We start from the raw sequence: 24,544 nt of genomic DNA on the forward strand, positions 1-24,544 counted from the left end.
TTTTAAATCACTCCCATCATGGCAATTTATATTACAATTTTTAAAAGACATTTATTTAAAACAATCTGTGTTTTGTTAAAATGTTTTTATATGTTTTATATGAATGACAGTGAACTGTGTCTAAGAAAATAGAGACATCAGTACTATGCAACCAAGAGATTCTAATTCCTGTCCTATGTGATGTTGGATAATGCATTCATCAGTAATTTCCAATGTGTTTTCTAGGCCCTTGCTTTGGTCTTGTATAGGTTCCTGTTGCCCCAATAAAAAATTAAGATGATCACAGCAACTTAATATTTATTTATTATGGCTGTGATGGTTAAAAATCATAATGGTTCTCACTGGGATAAAGTCAATATGTTGACGGGACTGTGTTTCTTTCTGGATGGTTGAGAAGAAAATCTGTTTTCTTGTCTTTTGCAGCCTCTAGAAGCTCTCTCTTTGGCTCTTCACTCTATTCCATCTTCTAAGACAAGATTAACTGGTAGAGTCTTTCTTTGTCACAGCTCCTTCCTCTGACACTTTTCTCACTCTCTCTTACGCATTTGAGTGTACTGTGAGGACACTGAGCTCACTCAACAAATCAAAAAGTTTAGTTGATTTAAAACTTCAGTTCAGGTTAGTTGATTTAAAACTTCAGTTCCAGCTGCATTTTTAATCCCCACTTTGCTATGTAAAGTAACACATATACAAATTCCCTGGATTAGGATTTAGACCTCTTGGGGAACCTTCATTTTGCCTACTGCAGATCTGGTATGCAAGCGTTCTCAAACTTTGAAATAGGCACTTCATAAGTCATTAAATATTATTTGGGGAGTCTAGAGCCAGACTTTGTTTTGAAAGTGCAATCTCAGTACTTTAATTTTTAATCACCAAATATTTTCTTCATTGTTATCCATGCTACATTTTGCTTTTCCCTCAAAATAATTTAATAGTGTTTAAAAAACTTTTTTCAGAAGTAACCAGGTTTTTTCCTCTGCAAGATGTAATGTTTATTCTCATAGACAAAACTGTCACATATTTTGAGACACAGACCATTAGCATGATTGCCTATTTAGTGATTTCACTCTTTGTTAGTATTACAAGACTGAGAAACTTTTTCCAAACTATGTCTTCAACTTACCAACCACCTATTCTGTACAAATTCAGTGACTGTTGTTTTATATGATCTGACTTTCTCCAACAGAGGCAGAGAAGGGTAAAAATAGCCATGACGTGGTGTAGATATGATTCTACTTCTTTGGGCATGCAAATCTGAATCTGTATGTTGGATGTAACACTATCTGTCCCGTAGGAATGTTGCTAGGGTTAAAGGCATTAAGGAATGCATGCATAGGAACTTAAAGAAGGTATCTTTACTCCCTGAGGTATGGCCTGACAATGACCTCATTGAAGAAACAACCTGATAGGCTTTTTCAGGACCACCTTGAAAGCAGCAAGATGTAATTAATATATGGCCTGAGTCATAGTTTCTCACTTTCTATCTACTATTTTGTACATTTCTTTATGACAGGAACCTATACTAACACACTAATCACTACTATTGGACAAGTAGTTGTCAAAGGAGAAAGAGACAGGTGATGAATTAGTGAAGACAATAAGATCATTCAGTCATAGCTTTCTCAAATACATTCAGTTTATTTCTATATACTTATATTTATCTTGGGGATTGTGAATCTAGGAAAGTGTTTCCCCAAGGGAGAAAGAAAGCAATGGAAGGAAAGAAGATGGGGAAAGAAATAGAGACAAAAGAAAAGGAAATAGTGACTATAGTCTCTGGAGAAAATATTTGGTTTCACCAATTCTCATCAGTTGATGTTTCCTTAGATCCTAATGGAAACAGTCCTTTTTTGCTACTTTGACTTCTGAACTTGTCCTGGCACATTGTCCTAACATCACTTCATTGCTTTAAGTCTAAATGGCACTTTTTCTCTTGTGCCTGAATAAGCAAATCCTATTTTAAATAGAACTGTGTTTTCTTCTTCATGATGGTGGCACCCAGAGGGGAGAAAGGAAGGATGCAGTCTCTGGAACTCTGAAATGCATTAAGCATCTCTCTTGACTTAACACAAAATGATTACATACATGAGAATTCCTGGAGTTTTTCTATTGTAATCCTGGTGGACTTTTTGAGGTTCAGAATATATTATCTTTGAAGAGGTTTCCAATTGTCAATAAAACATGTCTGTGACATTATCCTTCTGTGGGGAAGAAAAAGAGAAAACAGATGACTGACTATATCACTCCCATTTAACATAATGCCCATAGAACTCCACTATGAATTTTGTTCTTCATATGAAACCCATTAGCCCTGCTGATGAAACACTGGCATTAAGGCAAATAGTAACATGGGGACTTTCAGTACAAGATGCACTTATAAGGCAGGCATAGTACAATGGGAATTAGATCTGGTTTGTGTTTACAAAACTCCAAATGTATCCTTCTTCTATAGAATATTTAGATACAGCACTATTAGTTTCATTTTCTCATGGGTAACAATGATTCTAGTAATATCTGTTTGCAAAGTTCTGGAGCTCAAGTGAGATTAAATAGGTGAAAGCAATTTATAAATTGTAAATTGCTATACAAATGTTATTTATATCTAGTGCATAGATGCTAGGAATGCTACTAACATCCCTTATATCCTGCAGGACACAAGGAAGCACTTCATAGTATAATATTATTCTACACCCAATGTCAGTAATGCCATGGTAGAGAGACTTTGTCCACCTTGAGTAAGTCACTGTGTTTGAGCCCCAGGCTCAAGGTACCAGGACAGGGAAAATTTAAGGGGTTGAAAAAGGAGAGGCACTTGCAGGGGACAGCAGAGGACCCTGTAGGCTGGGAGTCAGGTAATAAATATTCTAACCAGTTTCTTCTCCCTCTTTTTAGTTAAGACCAGGAATTTCCCATCAACCTAATTCAGCTATAAGTAGAGGACAAGGAACTTTGTGAATGTAACCCATACTGACAGACCTGGGCATAGAACCTGATCACAATGGGTATGGGAAACAGAGTAGGTGTGTGGTGGGGTGGGAAATAGAAGATATCTAACCACAACCATGACTCACTCTTTCAATATTCAGCTTTAAGAGTGCAGGAAGAAATGAAATCTCTGGGTAGAATCATCTATATGACAATGTATGTGAAAGGGTGGCCATTCTTGTTGAAAAAAGAAGAGACAGCCATATAAAATTAACTGCTGCACCACTTGGGCCATTTTTGCATAAACTACTATTCTAAAGAATCTTTGCTAGGATGTTGAAAGTTTTTGCAGAGTAGGTGACCTTGATAGAGTCTTAAGGACACATGGGCACTTATTGACCCAGGAAAGTAGGAGAAGTTATTGCAATACTTAGAGGGGTCCTGTGTGTTGGAGCAGAAACAGTAGATGATGAGGCTTTAAAATAAGGTGGGGTTTCAATTACGAAAGACTTTGTGTACCATGTTAAGATGTTGAAACTATAACATCTTAAATAAATAGGAAGTGTTTAGATTCCAGTAACATTTGATTAAAATATATAAGTGAAAGTGGAATTTGTCAATATTTGTCAATATTAGACAAACATTGAACCAATAATGGTATGGATATGCAAACTGACTTAATTAAAAAAATTTCCAATCGCTATACCTTTGTGTAGTATGAACTATTTGGAATTTTGTCTATAAATTAAAATCTTTCAAAACAATATCTTACAATTAATTCTGCATAGATTCAATTATTTTTGAGTGAGCTTAATTTATTGAAGATAATACTGAGACATTTTGATGTTTAAAATGATAGCACTTAATCTGTATCCTTTGCTAGACTATTCTGATTAGAGTACTAAAGGATCAACCATCCCAGAAATATTTTGAGAATATGATTCCCTCTTCTGTTTCTCAACTATAAATACTTTCTAAATTCTCTTACATCTGCAAAACTTTCCTATATATCTTTTAGAAAGTTGAGAAAGTCATAGTTGGAGAACAGATTTTTAAAAATATGTAATGACACATAGTCTAATATGTAATTGGAGAGTCAAATTTTCTATTATATGGACATTCCTAATTTGATACTGCTTAAGAATGAGTACATATATATTTTTCTTGGGTTCTATAAAATTTATTAACCATTGTATTTCCCACCTAATGAGATACCATGCTTTGTGGGTGCTTAATAATGCATTTGAATTGAGATTGTGGACTTCACTTTTGTCAGATTATTAGATATTGAAGGAACTTTAGCACCTATATGTTTATGTAGGGCTTAACATTGCTTTCCACATGATATTTACTAATACATCTGTTATTAACTGTAAAAAAATACTTTCAAAATAAAATTAAGGCAGTTTTCATGCTACCCACTACTGCTTTAAAAATGTAATTTTCTGTTCGGGGTAGTGGTGCATGCTTGAAATCCCAGGGGCTCAGGATGTTGAAGAAAGGAAGATTGGGAGTTCAAAGCCAGCCTCAGCAACTCAGTGAGCTCCTGTTTCTAAATAAATAAATAAATAAATAAATAAATAAATGGGACTGTGAATGTGATTTAGTGGCTAAGCGCTCTTGGGTTCAGTCCCAGTAGTGCTTAACCAAAAAAAAAAAAAAAAAATGGTGATTATTTCCTCTGATTTTGCAACAGTAAGCCTGCTGCCATAAGGATTTTTGAGGGTAGAATTTGGTTGGCTCTTTAATCATTTTTAGAGATAAAATTGCATGATTATTTTTAAAGGAAAATAATATGCCTGGGTGGTCCTTATGCTTACCTGGTGTTCCTTGTTTTCAGTCTTGAATCTGACACTTGGAGGAAAATGTCCTTATGATTGGTACTTATTGCCTTAATGTTTCTACTTCTGAAAATAAATTTTCAGTGATATCCTTTGATGTGCATATAAGGAAAGTCAACAATGCAAATTAATATGAGAAGATATAGACTCTTCCTTTGCTAGTGACATTTTTTTGCAAACCTTGCTGAAGTCTTCTCCTTTGTTGTTGAAGGATGGAATATCAGTAATGCATTTTGGCTGAAAAATGTTGGTGACAGAACCCACATGGGCAACAACCAGTCTTATGTCCCTCTTACCTTTAGGGGTGAAAATAGATACCTGGAAAGTGCAACAAATTTATGAATAAAGGTTGGCCCTGTGTACAATGTATGAATTTAAGTAAGTGATAATTCAGTCTCTAATGAATAAGTAAATGACATGTTATTGTAACTCAATTAAAAATTACCGGGTTTAAAATGGGAGCATTTGAACTTGGTGTCATGGATTTTGGGAAGTTCTGAAAGGAATAAGAAGTATTTAGATTCCAGGAACATTTGATTAAAATATATAAGTGAAAGTGGAAGAGTTCTTAGCTGCCTGGTATGGGAGATAAAATACCATAAATGTCAGCATCATGCCTAGACAACTCTTTAAGCCATTATAAACAATAATGGGCACTGGAAAAGACAAGGTCAGAGCATTTCTCTTAACTCCTCCGTTCAGGATCTCTTTTATTTCTGGTACATATCTCATTTCCCTTCAAGTATCTCTAACTGTAAAAAGAGAGATAACCTTTACAGCTCTCTCTTTTATTGATATGGAAGCAGAATGAAAGGACCTCATTTTATACATGGTAGCTATTATAGGAAAACAGCATATTTTACTGGATAGTAATAAGGACAAATTAATAAGAAACATATAAGAAATATGTTTTCACGTAAATTTCGAAGTTAGGTAAGTTATGTATGAAGGTGTGTTGTAGGCAAAACTGTCATTTTGTAGGCAGGCATTTTTTATGAGCACAGACCGATAGCAGCAAATCCTGAAAGAAGGCATCTTGTGGTGCCATGTGCCATCTGGATTTTCTCACGCAGGGATCACTATAGTTTTTAGCTAGGTTTTAATTGTAAAGGACTTTTTTGGCTTTGTTGAAGGACATATTGATTCTTCTGTCATTCAGTACATATTTTATTATACATCTACACCCATTTTTGCTCTGTTCCTGTTTCTTGTAGAGCTTACATTCTGATTTGAAATGGAAGCGTAAATATTTTTTCCATATGTGATGAATTGTAAAAATTGTGCTGTTGATTTTTTGTCCAAGTGTTTCTCCCCATCTCCAATGAGTAGCATCAGTGTCAGTACTTTCTGATTTCATTGCATCAATCAATAAAAAAAATGATACAGGAAGAACTCAATCATTATATCTATAATTTAAAATTAAGAAAATTTTATTTGAATATTATGAAACGTACAGATAAAACTGTGATTTTATCCCGAAATGCTACAGATCACAGAAACTATCAAATACAACAGTGCTGTATGCTTCTACAAAACATTTTTATGAGATGTACTGATAGCACTATATCCAGACTTGTCAAATTGAACTCAGACTTAACTTACATTTAAATCTCCTGAAAGCAGTTAACCCCTTTTCATCTGTTCAAAGCCAACAACATTTGCTGCAAAGACTGCCTGCTTACTTTGTGGAAGGAGGAAGTAACCTAGCAGGGATTACTATTAGCCTCCTCCATGACTCATTAGAACATGTCCTGAAATAAGTTTAGCTCCCTATCAGGCAAGCAGCAGAGCATTCCCTAGTCATTTGTCATGTGAAAAGGACGGCAGTTGTCATATTCAAACAGCCCCAGTGATGTGAGCAGAAATGGATCACTTTATCATGTTCCCTTTCTTCTGCAGAAAACATGATATATTGATTTATTTTAGATTGTTTAGGGTCTAAGGTGTTTTGTGCTTACAAAAGTTATGAATTAAAGGTCTTAAATTGTAAGGTGTTAATGTGAATGAAATTCACACTCAGTGCAGGAAATCTTAGTTGGAAACAATAAATCTTGTCAGGCTCAAGGTACTTTTATTGCTGTAAAAAAATGAAGGTCACAAGATAATACTATTCAGGGAAGTATGTAAGACATTTAAAAAGATTCATCATTTTTCATATGACACACAGATACCCTTTTAAAGGATTTCAGTATTTTATCTTCAGTTCAATTTGGTACTTAAATATTTTAAGCCAACCCCTGAGAAACCCATATGTATTTTTTTTGACATTATCTAATTATGTGGTTTAAGAAGTAGATGAGTGGTGAAGATTTTTATGAGTGCTCATAATTGTTTGGTAATGTTCATATGTTTTCAAATCTATTTATGATGAGGTTTAAGGAAATCCACATTGATGAAGGTTCTATCATGTATCAGACCCTGGGCAAGGTATATGTAGGTTGATTATGTCATTTTATTCTTACAGTGCTGATGGATATAAACTTTTTATGCTATTTTTCTCAGATGAAGAAACTGAGATTCAGGGTTTAATAACTTGTCAAAAATCACACAATCCCAAAGAGGTAGACCTGGGCTGGAACTCAAGGCAGGGTGACTCTAGCATTTCTGCTTAAGACTACTCACAGGTCCCACCTAGAGTTTCCTATAATATTAAGAGTTTCCTATAATATTAATTGGGAAAAACTTCAAATTTTCTGATCTTAGAGATTTAAACCATCCAAGTGATTAAAATTACAGATGCTTTTCTCTTCATAAATAAGACTCTGTGTCTGTGTCTGTGTGTGTATGAAATAAAATGTATCTTTAAAAGGTTTAATGACAACCCATGTTATGATATCCTCATCTGTTGGTGGTGATGGCACAATTTTGGTCTTCCTTCTAATAAATCTGAGAAGTTTGCAAATGCTAGTCTGTTGTGAATAGGCTCGTTTTGTTGAGCACTAAATGTTGCTCAGCTTTCACCTCCTTGCTCTCTTCCGCACTGCTCCTCATAGAGCAAAAGAGAGTCCTTGAGGCCTGAACCCTCCAAACCTCTTCACACTTCTACTCTCTCAACCAATACTTACTTTGTGACTAAGTAGAGTTACCCACTGTCATTTAAGCTCTGCAAGGAGGGCATTGGCTCCTGATTTTCAGGTCAATTGCAAGAGGGAGGAAGGAATTGTTACCACCCTCTACTGAGCCCGAGCAGATGAGGAGACTGAGGCACATAGAGGTTAAGTAACTGTCCCAGTATCCTAGGGCCAGTAAGTGGAAAAATGGAGCATGATCCTGTAGCATCTGAAGCTAGAGACCTCTATCTTAACCTTACATTATTCAGATATCCCAAATTATATTGTAGCTTTCTCTTTTGTGTCTCTGTGCAAAGTTAAAAAAATGAAAAACAAAACATTTTTTTTTGTTTTGTTTTGCTAAGGCTAAGTTCATTATCCTTGTATGCCATGTCACCTCCTGTATTTCTCCTAAAACATTGCTTCATTAGTCATTCTCTGCCTTCTCTTTTTCTCTCCCTTCTATTTCTATTCCTTCTACCTGTAAATATAGTGAGAGCACTAATATCTTAGGAAATACCCACTTTTTCTCAGGTCTCTCATCATAAAAAGGAGTCTTTAGCCCTGTGTCTTTCATTCTTCATTTTCCTTGGCCTGTGAGCTCACCACTCTCTAGCTTAGTCTTAACCTGCTGCTGCTGTTACATCTGAATAAGAGGTATGGTCTTTTGTTCTTGGGCTACTTTCTGTCTGAAGCTCTACTACCAGGGCTTCCAATAGCAGCTGTCCCTATTCTTAGGTGGACCTCTACCTTCCTGGACATTTCTCCGTTTTTTTCACCTTTTCAATATTGTATCCCCAAAGCTTCTGTTAAAATGTTCCTGGGCTGGGGTTGTGGCTCAGCGGCAGAGCGCTTGCCTAGCATGTGTGGGGCCCTGAGTTTGATCCTTAGCACCACATCAAAATAAATAAAGGTGTTGTGTCCAACTGCAAATGAAAAATAAATATTAAAAAAAAAACAGGGTATGTTCCTTATTTTAGTAGTCACCACTTATAGTCAAAGCTTTTATTTTCTAGTGACAATTGCTTTCTATATCTGTGTGCCTCTCAAGTCTAAATACAACATAGGCAAAAACAATCTCATTATCTCTCCATTGCCACTCCCTGCCTCTGCTCCATTTTCTAGCCTACATCCATAGAGCATTCACATTCACCTTTCATGCTGCCTTAAGAATTAATGTACGAAATAGTCTGCCTTACAGATAACCCAGGTCGTTTCTGCCTGTAAAAGCCTTCTGTACCACCCCACAGGAGAAAGCAAAGACTGAGGAACATGATAGGAAGACCCCCAGCAAGTGAGCTTCATTCCTATCTGACACTCTCTGCTCTAACCACACTAAACTTTGCTGGCTGTCCAACAGGGCTTTCCCTTTGTCTGATCCATGCCTTTGTACATTTCTTTTTCTTGGTATGAAATGTTTTTTGATCCTTCTTTATTCCTCAGAAACACACTCATATTTCATGACTCAGCTCAAATGTCACATCTTATCAAAGCTTTCCCTACCTCCCACGCCTTATGAGTCGTTCTCCTTCCTTTAGTGTCTATTCGACATACACTAATCACTTTGCATTGCAATTAAATTTTTATAGGCCTGTTCCCACAATAATGTGACCTTTTCAAGAAAAAAGCACTGCATAGTATTTATCACTGAATATCCAGTGCAGCATACATAGTAGGCTCTCAGTAAAAGCCTGTAGAATGGCTCTAGTGATAGATTAGTGAATGCAAACAACAAACATTCCTATAATACATATTAATATGCTCTGTGCCAGGCATGCTCAGGGTGCTGAGATATGGCAAAAAAAAAAAAAAAAAAAAAAACAGCATTGAAAAAAATCACTGTTGTCACATGCAGCTTACAATTCAGTGGAGGGATACACATATTTAATAAGATGTGAATAAGCAAAGTGTAAGTTAATATTTTTTCTTTTTAAATTCTAATTTGTTATATATGACAACAGAATGCATTACAATTCATATTAAACATAGAGCACAATTTTTCATATTTCTGGATGTATATAATATATATTTACACAATTTGTGTCTTCATACATATACTTAGGGTAATGATATCCATCTCATTCCACCGTCTTTTTACCCTCCTGCCCCCTCCCTTCCTCTCCCACCCTTCTGCTCTACCTAGAGTTTGTCTATTTTTCCCATGCTCCCCCTCCAAATCCCATTATGAATCAGCCTCCTTATATCAGAGAAATCATTCAGCCTTTGTTTTTTGGGGGATTGGCTAACTTCACTTAGCATTATGTTTTTCAACTCCATCCATTTACCTTCAAATGCCATGATTTTATTCTCTTTTATTGCTGAGTAATATTGCATTGTGTATATATACCAGGTTTGCTTTATTCATTCATCTACTGAAGGGCATCTAGGTTGGTTCCACTGTTTAGCTATTGTTAATTGTGCTGCCATAAACATTGATGTGGCTGTGTCCCTGTAGTATGTTGTTTTTAAGTCCTTTGGGTATAAACTGAAGAGTAGGATAGCTGGGTCAAATGGTGGTTTTATTCCCAGATTTCCAAGGAATCTCCATACTGCTTTCCATATTGGCTGCACCAATTTGCAGTCCCACCAGCAATGTATGAGTGTGCCTTTTTCCCCACATCATCACCAACACTTTTTGTTGTTTGTGTTCTGAATAGCTGCCATTTCGACTAGAGTGAAATTAAATGTTAGAGTAGTTTTGATTTGTATCTCTCTAATTGCTAGAGATGTTGAATATTTATTCATATATTTGTTGATTGATTGTATATCAACTTCTGAGAGGTGTCTGTTCAGTTCCTTGGTCTATTTATTGATTGGGCTATTTGTTTTTATGGTATTCAGCTTTTTGAGCCCTTTATATACTCTAGAGATTAGTGCTCTGATGTATGAGTGGTAAAAATTTTCTCCCAAGATGTAGGGTTTCTATTTACCTTACTGATTGTTTCTTTTGCTGAGAATAAGCCTTTTAGTTTGAATGCATCCCATTTATTGATTCTTGATTTTAATTCTTGCATTATAGGAGTCTCTTATTAAGGAAGTTGGGGCCTAATCTGTCATGATGGGGATTGGGGTCTACTTTTTCTTCTAATAGGTGCAGTGTCTCTGGTTTAATTCCTAGGTCCTTGATCCACTTTGAGTTGAGTTTTGTGCATGGTGAGAGGTAGGAGTTTAATTTCATTTTGTTGCATATGGATTTTCCAAGCATCATTTTTTGAAGAGAACATCTTTTCTTCAATATATGTTTTTGGTGCCTTTGTCTAATATAAGATAACTGTAATTATGTGGGTTAGTCTCTGTCTTCTATTCTGTACCACTGGTCTACCAGTCTATTTTGGTACCAATACCATGTTTTTTTTGTTACTATTGCTCTGTAGTATAGTTTAAGGTCTGTATAGTGATGCCACCTGCTTCACTCTTCTTGCTAAGGATTGCTTTAGGTTCTTCTGGGTCTCTTATTTTTCCAGATGAATTTCATGACTGATTTTTCTATTTTTATGAGGAACGTCATTGGGATTTTGATTGGAATTACATTAAATCTGTATAGGGATTTTGGTAGCATAGTCATTTTGAAAAAAATAATTCTGCCTATCCAAGAACAAGGGAGATCTTTCCATCTTCTAAGGTCTTTAATTTTTTTCTTTAGCATTCTTAGTTTTCATTGTAGAGGTCTTTTACTTCTTTTGTTAGACTGATTCCCAAGTATTTTTTTTAAAGGCTATTGTAAATGGGGTAGTTTTCCTTTCAGAAGATTTGTCACTGCTATACAGAAATGCCTTTGATTTATGGGTGTTGATTTTGTATCCTGCTACTTTGATGAATTAATTTACTAGGTCTAGAAGTTTTCTGGTGGAATTTCTTGGGTCGTCTAGGCATAGAATTATATCATAAGCAAATAGTGCTAATTTGAGTTCTTCTTTTCCTATCTGTATCCTTTTAATTTCTTTCGTCTATCTAATTGCTCTGGCCAGTGTTTCAAAGCTATGTTAAATAGAAGCTCTGAAAGAGAACATTCCTGTCTTGTTCCAGTTTTTAGAGGGAATGCTTTCAATTTTTCTCCACTTAGAATGATGTTGGCTTGGGGCTTAGCATAATAGCTTTTATGATGTTCAGATATGTTCCTGTTATCCCTAGTTTTTCTAGTATTTTTGAACATGAAGGGGTGCTGTATTTGGTCTAATGCTTTTTATGCATGAATTGAGATGATCATAGGATTCTTATCTTTAAGTCTATTGATGTGATGTATTCCATTTATTTATTTCCATATGTTGAAACAAACTTGCATCCCTGGGATAAATCCCACTTGATAGTGGTACACTATCTTTTTTATATGTTTTTGTATTCAAATTGCTAGAATTTTATTGAGAATTTTTGCATCTATATTTATTAGAGATATTGATCTGACATTTTCTTTCTTTAATGTATCTTTGCCTGGTTTTGGAATGAGGGTGATTGATATTTGCCTCATAGAATGAGTTTGGAAGTGCTCCCTCTTTTTTGATTTCATGAAATAATTTGTAGAGTATAGGTATTAGTTTTTCTTTATAGGTCTTGTAGAACTCAGCTGGGTATCCATCTTGTCCTGGGCTTTCCTTGGTTGGTAGGCTTCTAATGGCATCTTCTATTTCCTTGCTTGAATTGATCTATTTAAATTGTGTAGATCATCGTGATTCAATTTGGGCAAATCATATGCCTCTAGAAATTTGTTGATGCCTTCAATATTCTCTATTTTATTGGAGTACAAGTTTTCAAAATAATTTCTAATTATATTCTATATTTCTGTAGTGTTTGTCATGATATTTTCATTTGCATCATGGAGGCTAGTAATTTGAGTTTTCTCTCTCCTTCTCTTCGTTAGCATGGCTAAGGGTTTATCAATTGTATTTATTTTTTTAAAGAAGCAACTTTTTGTTTTGAAAATTTTTTCAATTGTTTCAATTTCATTGATTTCAGCTCTGATTTTGGTGTTGATTTGTTCTTCTTTTTTCTAGGGCTTTGAGATGTAATGTTAGGTCATTTATTTGTTGACTTTTTCTTCTTTTAAGGAATGAGCTCCATGCAATGAACTTTCCTCTTATTACTGCTTTCATATTGTCCCAGATATTTTGATATGTCATATCCATGTTCTTATTTACTTCTAAGAATTTTTAATCTCCTCCTCGATGTCTTTTGTAACCCATTTTCCATTTAGTAGCATATTGTTTAGTCTCCAGGTGATGGAATAATTTTTATTTTTATTTTGTCATTGATTTCTAATTTTATTCCACTATGATCTGATAAAATGCAGGGTAGTATTTCTTGTATTTGTTAATAATTGTTTTGTGGCATAATATATGGTCTATTTTAGAGAAGGATCCATGTGGGGCTGAGAAAGTATATTCACTTGTTGAAGGATGAAATATTCTACATGTCAGTTAAATCTAAGTTATTTATTGTATTATTGAGTTCTATAGTTTCTTTGTTCAACTTTTGTTTGGAAGATCTATCCAGTGGTGAAAGAGGTATATTAAAGTCATCCAGAATTATTGTGTTATGGTCAATTTGACTCTTCAACCTGAGAAGTTTGTTTGATGAACATAGATGCTACATAGATTCTTATATATTTATAATTATTATGTCTTGTTGGTGTATAGTTCCCTTGAGAAGTATGAAATGTCCTTCTTTGTTTCTTTTGATTAACTTTAGCTTGAAGTCTACTTTATTTGATATGAGGATGGAAAACCCTGCTTGCTTCCGCAGTCCATGTCAGTGGTATTATTTTTCCCAACCTTTCACCTTCCGTTTGTGTATGATTTTTCCTATGAGTCTCTTGGTCTCTTGGAAGCAGCATATTGTTTTTTTTTTTTTAATTCACTCATCCCACCTATGTCTTTTGATTGGTGAGTTTGACCAATTAACATTCAGGGATTATTACTGAGACATGATTTGTATTCCCAGACATTTTTGTTTATTTTAACTACTTGGTTTCTACTTTGATTAGTTATTCCTGTAGTGTAATACCTCCCTCTGCTGATTTTCATTGCTGTTTTTCATTTCCTCTTCATAGAATATTTTGCCAAGGATGTTCTATAGTGCAGGTTTTCTAGCTGTAAATTCATTTAACTTTTGTTTATTATGGAAGGTTTTTATTTTATCATCAAATCTAAATCCAGCTTAATTTTGAGGGATACAAAATTTTTGGTTGGCATCCATTTTCCTTCAGAGCTTGATATGTGTTGTTCCAGGATTTTCTAGCTTTCAGGGTCTGCATTGAAAAATCTGCACATAACCTAATTGGTTTCCCCTATATGTAATCTGATTCCTTTCTCTCATGGCTTTTAATATTCTCTGCTTATTCTGTATGTTAAACATTTTCAGTCTAATGTGTCTTGGTGTGGATCTGTTGTGATTTTGTATACTTGGTGTCCTGTAAGCCTCTTGAATTTGGTTTTCCAATTTGTTCTTCATGTTTGGAAATTTTTTCTGATATTATTTCACTGAATAGATTGTTCATTCCTTTGGTTCAGAACTATATTCCTTCCTCTATCCCAATAACTTTTAAATTTATTCTTTTTATGCTATCCCATATTTCTTGAATGTTCTGCTCATTGGTTTCTTACCATTTTCACTGTGTGGTCTACATCCCCTTCAAGATTATATAGTTTGTCTTTGTTGTCTGAGGTAGTGTCTTCCAAGTGGTCTACCCTGTTGGTGATGCTTTCAATTGAGCTTTTAATTTGGTTTATTGTTTATTCCATTTCAAGTCTTTCTATTTGGTTTTTCTTTAAAATCTCTATCTCCCTATTGAAGTAATCCTTTGCTTCCTGTATTTACTTATGTAGCTCTTCTTGGAAATGATCTTTTGATGCTTGTATTTGCTCTCTTACATCATCCTTTAATTCACAGAACATTTTAATTATGTATTTCCTGAACTCCTTCTCTGTCATTTCATCTGCTCTGCTGGCCATGGATTCTAATAATGCTGTATTTTGATTTGTTTTGGGCACTGTCTTCCCTTGTCTTTTCATGTTGCTCTTGTGGCTTCCTTTCTAGCACTGTGGATCAGAGGTGTTAACGTTTTCACCCTATAGGATTATTGTGCCCCTGTAAGGTTCCAATACCTCACCTGTGAAGGGCAAGACACTGTTAACAGATCCCAATATAAACAAAATACCACCTAAAAACAAATAGTTGTTATTAAGACATTTTCAGTTTGGTCACAATATACAGAAATGGTGAATTCAAATATTATCTAAAATATAATCAGTAGGTTTGTAATAGGGTTTACAGTTTCTGATGGTGGACAAAGAACCAGGGATGAGGTGTAGGAAGATATGCTGAGGAGGTATGAGATGAGGATATAGAGTTATTATATCTTATGAAGTGTGAAAGAGAGATCTAAAGAAGAAGATTAGTAACAGGAGAATAGAGAGGTAGTAATTTTGGGTAGACAAAGAGGAAAGACAGTAGAGTACATAAGACAAACACACACATATATTAAGAAAAATAAAAAAAATAGTAAAATAGTAAAAACTGGTGAGAAAAAAAGAGAATATACAACACAACTATCATATGCTATTCAGTCATCTCAGTCCTCAATATCCTAATTTAATCAAAGTACTTGGTTTCATATATGTTGGGGATGTGAAGGCAGGAGAACAAAGGAGAAGAAAGAAAGAAAAACAAATCTCAAGGAAGCAACAAGGATTGTTTAGGTTGGAGATCAGTATCTTTCCTGCTTCCCTCTCATCCAATAGGTGGGGCTGTCTATTCTTAGTAGGTATCTATGCTCTCAGGATGGTGAGGGTTACCCCGTGTGAGGGTTGGTCTTGGGTGCAGGGCACCCGGAAATGGGGTGTGGCACCTGCTGGTCCTGTTGGGAGACTGTATCTCAAGGATCCTCTTTTGAGGTCTGCTCCTATGACCTCAGTTTGTAGACCTCAGTTTCTGCCCTCCACAGTAGTCTCTAAAGTGTATTTCCCTCACCCTCTCCCTTTCTACTTTCTCTCCCAGGATCACCTGTGTTGCATTCAGGTGGCTGCACACCTGTCCTGGAGGGCTGTTTTGAATTGGGTAATCACTGCTGAGTTAGCAGCTGCTCGGGATTGGAAAGAATTAGAAAACTATGGGAGCATGGCTCTCTGGTGTTCCAAACTAGTAGTTGCCCCAACTAAAGACGGTGATGGAAGTGACCCAAGATGGAGGCAGCTGCTTTCAGCAATGGGGTGTCAGGTCAGGTTGGGGGAGCCGGACGATGGGGTTGTGCCATGCTGTCCAGAGATGAGCTCTGTGGTGTGCAGTGTCCCAGTTGTCAGCTTTTTTCAGAGCCTATGATGTCCCCAGATGCAGGTAGGCTACCCCAAGTAGGGGATGGAAGCGACTGAGGGAGCCCCACAGTGGGACTGTTGATGGGGGACAGATGGGGGATCACATGGGACTGTTGGCTGGAGTTCCTGCACCACCACCAAAAATCAATGGGTCATGGCTGAGTGTCCTGCATGATAAAGGAGCCTGGGAATTCTGTGCCCAGTGCTGATACAGGTGTTTCCACTAAGGCACCCACCAGACCTGTGTGGGCGAGTAGTCCTGAGTTGTGAGTCCTGTTCTAACGCTGAGTCTTGGGGCCCTTCGCAGCATGGCAGCCATGATTCCTGATCAGGAGCAGCTGTGGAGGGGTCCTTTATCACTCTCAGAAAGGCAGTATTCCCACTAGTTGAGACTGGGACATGGACAACACAGAATGCTGCTTCCCTTTGGCCCTCCATCTTGGATCCAGGATCTGAAAAATATTTTTAAAAAGCAGAGATAAGAGATAGGCAGTGAAGGCTGCAATTTACATATGACTGTCAATGGGCCTTGACAAGATGTTATTTTGAGGGACCTGAAGTTCAGGAGGGAGGCAATCGTGTTGGTATTGGGATCTGTCCGGGTATAAAGAGAAAGGTAAGGATAGAAAAGTTCAAGAGATAATTGAGGCATAGTCCTGGAAACCAGTATTGCAGGAGGGAAGGAGCTGTGAGGGAAGTGTTAGTGGATAAGTTCAGAGGGGACTAAGTGTGAGATCTAGGGGATTTTACCCCAGTGACCTGGGAAGCCATCGCAACTCTGACAAGTGTGATAGTTTACTGAATTTAAAACAATCATCTTAGAGTGCCAGTATGAACAGTTACTGCTGTTAGGTTGGGACATTGACTTGGAACATAACAGCAAACGTTCTTGATGCTATGGTTTATTTTCCCACTTATTTATATTTGGGGACAAGCAGTATTTGTAAAACTCACGGCTCCTCCTACAGTGGTGTAACAATTATGTGAGTGTTAAGAACCCGACCCATTTCACAGCAGTGCACAAGAATGGAGAGTAACATAGCTGAGGATGTGTGGCACTGCACTGGCCTCCTAAATAGCCCAGGACTTGCCATTTGTCTTTCATTTGCTCTATCTCTTGGAAAGAGGACAGTGTGCTCTACGAGGAGCTATTGAAGTAGTTGTTCTCATTAATAAAATAGATGTTATTTCTTAGAAATTCAAACACATTCATATCTATATGCTGTGTGCTGCTTTCATTTTGTTTTATTTCTTTGGGGCCACTTTGGAAAGTGGCCACATCAAGGATATCAGCATTTTCTTTATGGATAGGTAAAGAAATCATTCTGTTTGTTTTCTATCCCAGTACCTTATTGCAATTTTATAGTTACTTTGAGGTCATATACTGTTCTGATAAAAATATGATATTGAGCTCCCTAGAATTGGGAGGGTCAGATATTAGGAAATTATGAAAAGTCTAGGACCTTTGAAAGACAAAAGGAAGCTCATCAAACAGCCAACTTTATGCCAATCTCTGTTCTATAGCGAAAGATAGTATTCCTATTTTCTAGAAAGAATGAAAAGATGGAACTTGAATATTAAATTTTTGAATGTCAGATATTTTCCTTTACAGGAAGAGAAAAAAATCATAAAATTTTTTTCTCTACCTTTGCTGCCATATTATTATGATATAAATACATTAAAATATATCAAGCATAGAGTATATATATATATATATATATATATATATATACACATATACACACACATATATACATATAGATATACAAACATATGTACTGGATTTCAAAGGAATTCCTACAGTCATATGAAATAGTTTAAATGCAACATATGATTTTTTCATGCATTAACAATAAGGAAATATTATATTATGTAAGAAAATATCATCTTTAGCAAACAAATCTGAATTCTAAGGATCCTACTAATTATTTTTTGGTCATAATTTGCGTGATCCAAAAGCTTGTCTTTCTCTTGGATTGATTCTTTTTTAAAAATATTTTTTAATTGTAGATGGACACAATTCCTTTATTTTATTTATTTATTTATTTTTATGTGATGCTGAGGATTGAATCCGGCGCCCTGCATATGCTAGGCAGGCACTCTAACACTGAACTACAACCTCTTGATTTGCTTCTTAATCTGTAATTTCTTTGTAATGGAAACTAGGATAATGTTTTCATTAAATTCTTATTTCAAAACATTGGCATCACCTCTCTACCTTGGAAATAGGTTGACACTTTAAAGATAAGAACAAAACAAATTATAAAATTCAAGAATTCTGCTATTAAGTCCCAAGTTCATTGTTGTTTTTTTATTTGTTTGTTTGTTTGTTTTTCTCAAGGTCAGTATTGCCTAGCATTTTTACTTATTTAAGGGGTTTCATTAACCGAAATTTCTCCCACAATGTCTGTCTCATATTTCTTGCTGGAGGAGTGGAACATCAAGGAGGAAGGAGATAGAAAACGGAAAGGGATCTTTTAGCGCTCAAAATGCTGATGGAAGTTTGCTTCCCACCTGCATCCCTAGGGCTCCATTAAGTGTTCCTCTAGTGCATTCTTCCTGTAATTGGGACTCCTTTTCTGGCAGAATTTTGGGTCCTTGTCTCAAGTGTTCTCTACTCTTTGCGGGCACCTTTAGACACACTACAGAGAATCTACTTGATCAGTTGATGATTGTATTTTGCAGATGGTTAAGGCTGATAGGATTAAGATTTGCTTGTTCTATATTTAAAGTAAATACAGTCATTTTCTTTGTTTTTTTTTTTCTGGTAGGGAAATATAATTAACGCATGCAATTTTCCTCAATTTTAGATTTTTTTCTATATGTTTTGCATGTGCCTCTGTTGCCTCTTAAAATTCCTTTGCTGATTCTTCCAAATGATAGAATAAAATACAGAAAACATACAAAGTGAATAATCCAGCAAACTTTTATTATAATATTAATGCAAACATTGAGCTTTCTTCCCCGGTATATACATATGCTTGGCATATGAATTTGTGTTGAACAAATTTAATGTATGACTTTCTCTACATGCAAAACTGTTTTTTATTATTAATTGCATTAGCTAAGTACATTACTATGCCATAATTTCCTCAAAGGACCCGTGACACTGAGGAGTCACCCAACCAATCACATCTGAGAACCACTGGTAAGTGAAGGAGAGTTCACTTTGACTTTTCTCCCTCTGTACAGCTCAGTGCATGTCCTATCCAGGGATGTTTGGACATATCCCAGAGTGTATCATAGGGGGTTCTAACAGGGTGCCACTTTCCCAGTCATATTTTTTAAAATTCTATTTGTGCTTTACTTGTCAGACAAGAAGACTGCAGATTTCACTTAACCCTGAGGTTGACCATTTGGTTAGGTGACTGCCTGAAGGAAGTGTTGTATGCTTAATAGAAGCCCTTTACTTATATCATCCTGTATTCACATTAGACATTAAGTAGGAATAACCAAATCTCTCAGGACTTGTAGGAACAAAGTCCAGTTGAGACTGACTTCTTGGCAATATTTAATACATGAAGTCTTAGGGAAGCAGTTTTCAAAATTTTACCTGCAAAAAATTCAATAGGGGAGCTTCAAGGAGTTTCAGTTAGGCTGGGTGACTCTCAAGCATGGATGGGTCAAGGTCTGCTCTTCTAAAAAGTGCTCTGGGTCAGTCTCATGGAAAATACTTTAGAGCAGCCCTGTCTAGTACAAACATAATTCAAGTCGTATGTACATTTTGAAATTTTCAAGTAGCCACATTAATGAAGTACAACAGAAAAACAGGTGAAATTAATTTCAACATCATGTTTCCTTTAACCCCATGTATCCAAAATATTATTCCGTATTTAATCAAAATGAAATTATTAATGAGACCTTTTATCTTCTTCTTTTAAAAACTTAATCTTCAAAATCTGGTATATGTTTTCTAATTATAGCAACCCTTTCAATTCAGTTTAGCATCATTGCAAGAATTTAATAACCATCTGGAGCTAGTGACCACTGTATTGAGCAGCACAGTTTGAACTGCTTTCAAATCTAGTAAATAAGCCTGTAATGTGGGAAGGCTCAAATCCAATCACTTGACTCTAGGTTAGAATATGCTTTTATTTTGCATTATCACATGCTTAACACCAAGCTAAATTCAGGAAAAGCATCATTTTATAAAATCCACGCAACAGGAATATGTGGCTTTATCTATTTGGTAAAAGAAAGAAAAAGAAAAACAGTAAGGGGAAAACAAAACAAAACAAAACAAAAACAGGTTGTCTTTAGTGGTATATGTGCCCCAACTCGCAGAGTAAAAAGACACAGAACCAGTCTGATAAGATGTCACAGCACACCTGCTAACCACCCTTGAGGACCCTCTTCAACACTGTGCTTGTTTCTTAGGCAACTAAATGACATTCATGCTTCTTTCTGTGTTAATGTCTTATACACATTCAAGGGATTGCATGATATGAGGGTATTTAGAAAATACAATTTAGAAGTAACTGGATTATCTTTATAAATTAATCTTTTATGCCATTGAACATCCCAGAATTGGAATAAGTACCCTTGGAATGGGATGTTTGGGAGGACTGGATATAAAAACTGTGTATTATGAAAATGCTGAAATGTTAATAACTTTTTCTTAGCAATATCACATTTCTTAAAGATGATCTTTTTCTTAGCAATTTCACATTTCTTAAAGATGAGTGCTTTTTTTCTTCCTTTGGAAGCAATAGGAAAGGAACATTATAACCTATAATGTAAAAAGCCATTTGCCAATGATTATTCATTTTCTTAAATATGTGAATGATTTAATAAGTCATCAAACTGTCCCCATATGTAATAAAACTAGGTGAGCTGCACCTCGTTAAGGGCAAGACTTTTAATATATAATCATTTGTTTGAAGAAGATTATTTTCAAAAGTGATTGTACTCTTTTTTTCCCCTTGCTTCCTGAACTCATGATACAAACATCTTCATTTATTTTAGTTCTAACTTGGTTGATTAAAAAGAAGGACTCTCTTTGCTTTTAATATTGCTGAATATTTGAAGATCAATTGCACCTATTAAATTAAAATAGTTTACCCCTTGAGGATTTTCAAAGACCAAAGAAAATATTATTTTAAATGGAAAACATTAGTCTCCTATTATTGCTGTCTTGGACTGGATTGAAATAGATCTTCAGATTAAAGCTGTAAGTGCTTTGAAAATTTAAATTCAGTTGTAAAATGTTGAATTGAACACAAAATCAAACAAACATGTTATTTCTCTCAGTTATTATAAACAGAATCAACTTACTGGATCCTTATTTGCCTGTCATTAGCATGAATCTACATATAATCAGAATGTTCTAAACTTGATTACTTACCTTAATGAGAAGGGCCTAGATAAATGACAAACACTAATTTAAATATATTATATTTGGCCTATGTTGACTGCATTATCTTTAAATCTTTATTTTATGATACTATGTATATAGTTATTAGTCAGTAAATAAAATTTCTTAGAAACATACTTGTATAGAGAAAATCAATTTGAGAGAAAATGTTTTGTTGATGATTTATCACAAAGATCTGTGTCCAAACATTTTAGGGTAAACTGTTTTGAATATCAGGAGCTCTCTTAAACTGAACATATGAAATCATCTACTGATGTATTAAGATAAACATGGAGACTTAGAAATGTATTAATGTTGAGGGTACATTCATTACCAAGTCAGTGAATCAGTGTTTCACCAAGTACAGCTGTTACTCATGGGTATTGCTGTCTAGGCAGAAGTAGGAAATATAATCCCAGAGTGCTCTGTTAGCCTGGGGTTTCAGGATCAGTTTTGTTTTTGATCTCAGTATTTCTCAAATCCCTTTTCATTAATGATGAAATAGGGTCTCAATATCCTAAGCTACCATTTGGAAAGAGAAAATGGAAGATTACCCTACTCCTATCCTAGCTGCTTGGTATCTGAGTTTCTTCTTGCTTTACTACAAATACATTTTGATAAATTTACACATTTTAACCTTTACTACTGGAATGAAATTAAACTGAGAACCAAGCAAAAATGAGCACTGGTAACTTAAAAAAAAAGTGTTACTAAATGAAAGTTGGAAATTTCACAGAATTTGCTTACATTTACATCCTTACATGTCACTTATTTCTTCTCTGTCAAACCATAATCAAACCAGATATATTTATTTTTCCCCACTACTAGGTTGGCTATATAAATCAATTAGGATCTGAAACATGAGGCATCAGTAAGACATATATTTAGTTATTAGTAAAATAATACCCAACTCTAAGGAAAATAAATGGATGTATAAGAGAATCTTTATTAGGTCCATAACGTTAAACATAATACATTGACATCTTATGACACTGAGTAGTTAGCATTTATAATAGTATCAGAATTCGTATTTATAATAGGTACACATCTTTGTGTAACTTTTATTTAAGAATTCAAATTAATGCTGGGAGCATGGTGCACACCTGTGATCCTGGCAGCTTAGGAGGTTGAGACAGAAGGATTGCAAGTTCAAGGCCAGCCTCAGCAACTTAGCAAGGAACTAAACAACTTAGTGAGACCTTGTCTCAAAATAAAAACATAAAGGACTGGGAATGTATGTCAATGCTTAGGTGTCCCTGGGTTCAATCCCCAGTATCAACAGGGAAAAAAAGAAAAAGAATTCTGATTAGCATAGAAAGTATTTTAGGAACTTTCTACTCAAAATGGTTTTAAGTGTACTTAATGAATATGTTACCACATAGAACTAATTTTGTGAGCATGAATGAGCCATCCTCGAATCTAATTTTAAGTAATGATTGAAGAATATAGTATTATAAAGTGTTTATAGTTTACAATCTATCCTAACATTTTTATCAGTGCAACAGTGCCTAGTCAATTCTTGACTTCGGATTTTTCAAAGACATAAAAGTAAATGTTACTGTTAAATCTTTACATGACATTGAAAGAAATGAAGTGTGTAAATGAAATTTGTTAACTTTGAAATACCAGCCTAAGGAGTCATTAGATCTTTATTGTTATATGAAATAAACACTGAAGTCAAATTCTACTTGAAACCCACAACTGACCCAATTGAATATTTGGTCTTTTTTTCTCATTTGTATTCTTGCATATATGATCTGTCTGAGAAATGACATTTACAATAAAAAACAGGTCACCTAAGGGAAAGTGGAGAACTTTAGGCACTTATCATGGATTCAGGTACACACATATTTGTAAGAAGAAAATTAAAGTGACATTTGCAAATTAGGGTGTCTCATTTCCTGCACATTATTCCTAAATAAATACATGGAATGATAAGATTAAAGTCCAAATACTAGATAACCAACTTGAAAAATCTCCACCTTGATACACAAATCCCATTTTGCCACTCAAATCCAAGAAGCTGGAATAGAAGCTGTAAATTGCCCTCAAAGAGATTTTTCTTTTGCATTATAGAATGTATGGTAGATTTTTTTGTTTTGTTTTGTTTCTTGTTTTTGTACTGAAGTGAACCCAGGGCTACTTTACCTCTGAAGTACATTCCTTGTCCTTTTTTATTCTTTACTTTGAAACAATGTCTTGCTAAATTGCTAAGCACCTCACTAAGTAGCTGAGGCTGGTCTTGAACATGCAATCCTCCTGTCTCAGCCTCTCAAATCCCTGGGATTACAAGTGCATGACACCACAGGGGGCTTGTTTTGTTTTGCTTTGTTTCTTTAGGCTGTATTACCTTCAGTTAATATTTAGTACCTCCTGTACAAAGTTCTGTTCTTATTCCTTTAGTACTTTCATAGGCTTCAAATCATACTTCTTGTGGAGATAGTGGAGCAGACAGATACTCTGTGGGTCAAAGGAATAAATATTTCTTTTGTTTTTATAATAGTATTTTTTAAAAAACATTTCAACTGTTAAATTTGAGGATCTATTGTGAACTCTTGGATGATAAGGGAAAAGAGTACGGTTAGCATGTGTGCCCATATCTTTATTCACAAATCTATGCAATTTTAAAATGCTTTTCTGTGTTTCATGATTAGAGTGTGAGAAGTGCAGGTGGGCTTGGGGTTTGATGATTGAGAGTTGTACAAGGTACCAAAGGATTTGAGGCAATAATGACTTCAGATATTCAGCTTGATTAATTAGTACTTCCTCCCCCACCTGTTGTTAGTTCTGTACTAGAAGGCAGTCTGCTCTGTTTAGGCAATGAGTCAGAAAAAGGGGTGGGCCATTGATTTAACCTGCATATTTATAATTGGGAGGGAGTGGGAAGGAGTCAAATTGCCTTGAGACTGAAAAAGGAACCAAATGACGCCTGCCAGGAGACACTAGTGGGCTTAGAGAAGACGTCACAGGAAAGAGAGTTTGGGGATTCTGTCCCATTGGGATCTTTCTCTTTCCAAGTAGGGAAAAAAGAAACTGATTCTGACAAAAAGCGTCCCCCCCCCCCGGTTAATT

At 35.4% G+C, this 24,544-nt stretch overlaps 1 protein-coding gene and 1 long non-coding RNA gene across 2 annotated transcripts in view; one reads left to right on the forward strand and one right to left on the reverse strand.

The window, feature by feature from the left end:
- Pcdh7 (protocadherin 7) overlaps positions 1 to 24,544 on the forward strand; it is a 394,354-nt gene that overhangs the window by 24,625 nt on the left and 345,185 nt on the right. The window lies entirely within an intron of this gene.
- Positions 16,234 to 24,544, reverse strand: part of LOC125610951 — a 22,909-nt gene continuing 14,598 nt past the window's right edge. The window contains exon 3 of the long non-coding RNA XR_007341054.1: positions 16,234 to 16,245. This is a non-coding gene — a long non-coding RNA (uncharacterized LOC125610951). The remainder of the gene's footprint in view (positions 16,246 to 24,544) is intronic.

Source organism: Marmota marmota, unplaced genomic scaffold (genome assembly GCF_001458135.2).
Source record: "Marmota marmota marmota unplaced genomic scaffold, marMar, whole genome shotgun sequence".
NCBI classification, from domain to species: Eukaryota; Metazoa; Chordata; class Mammalia; order Rodentia; family Sciuridae; genus Marmota; species Marmota marmota.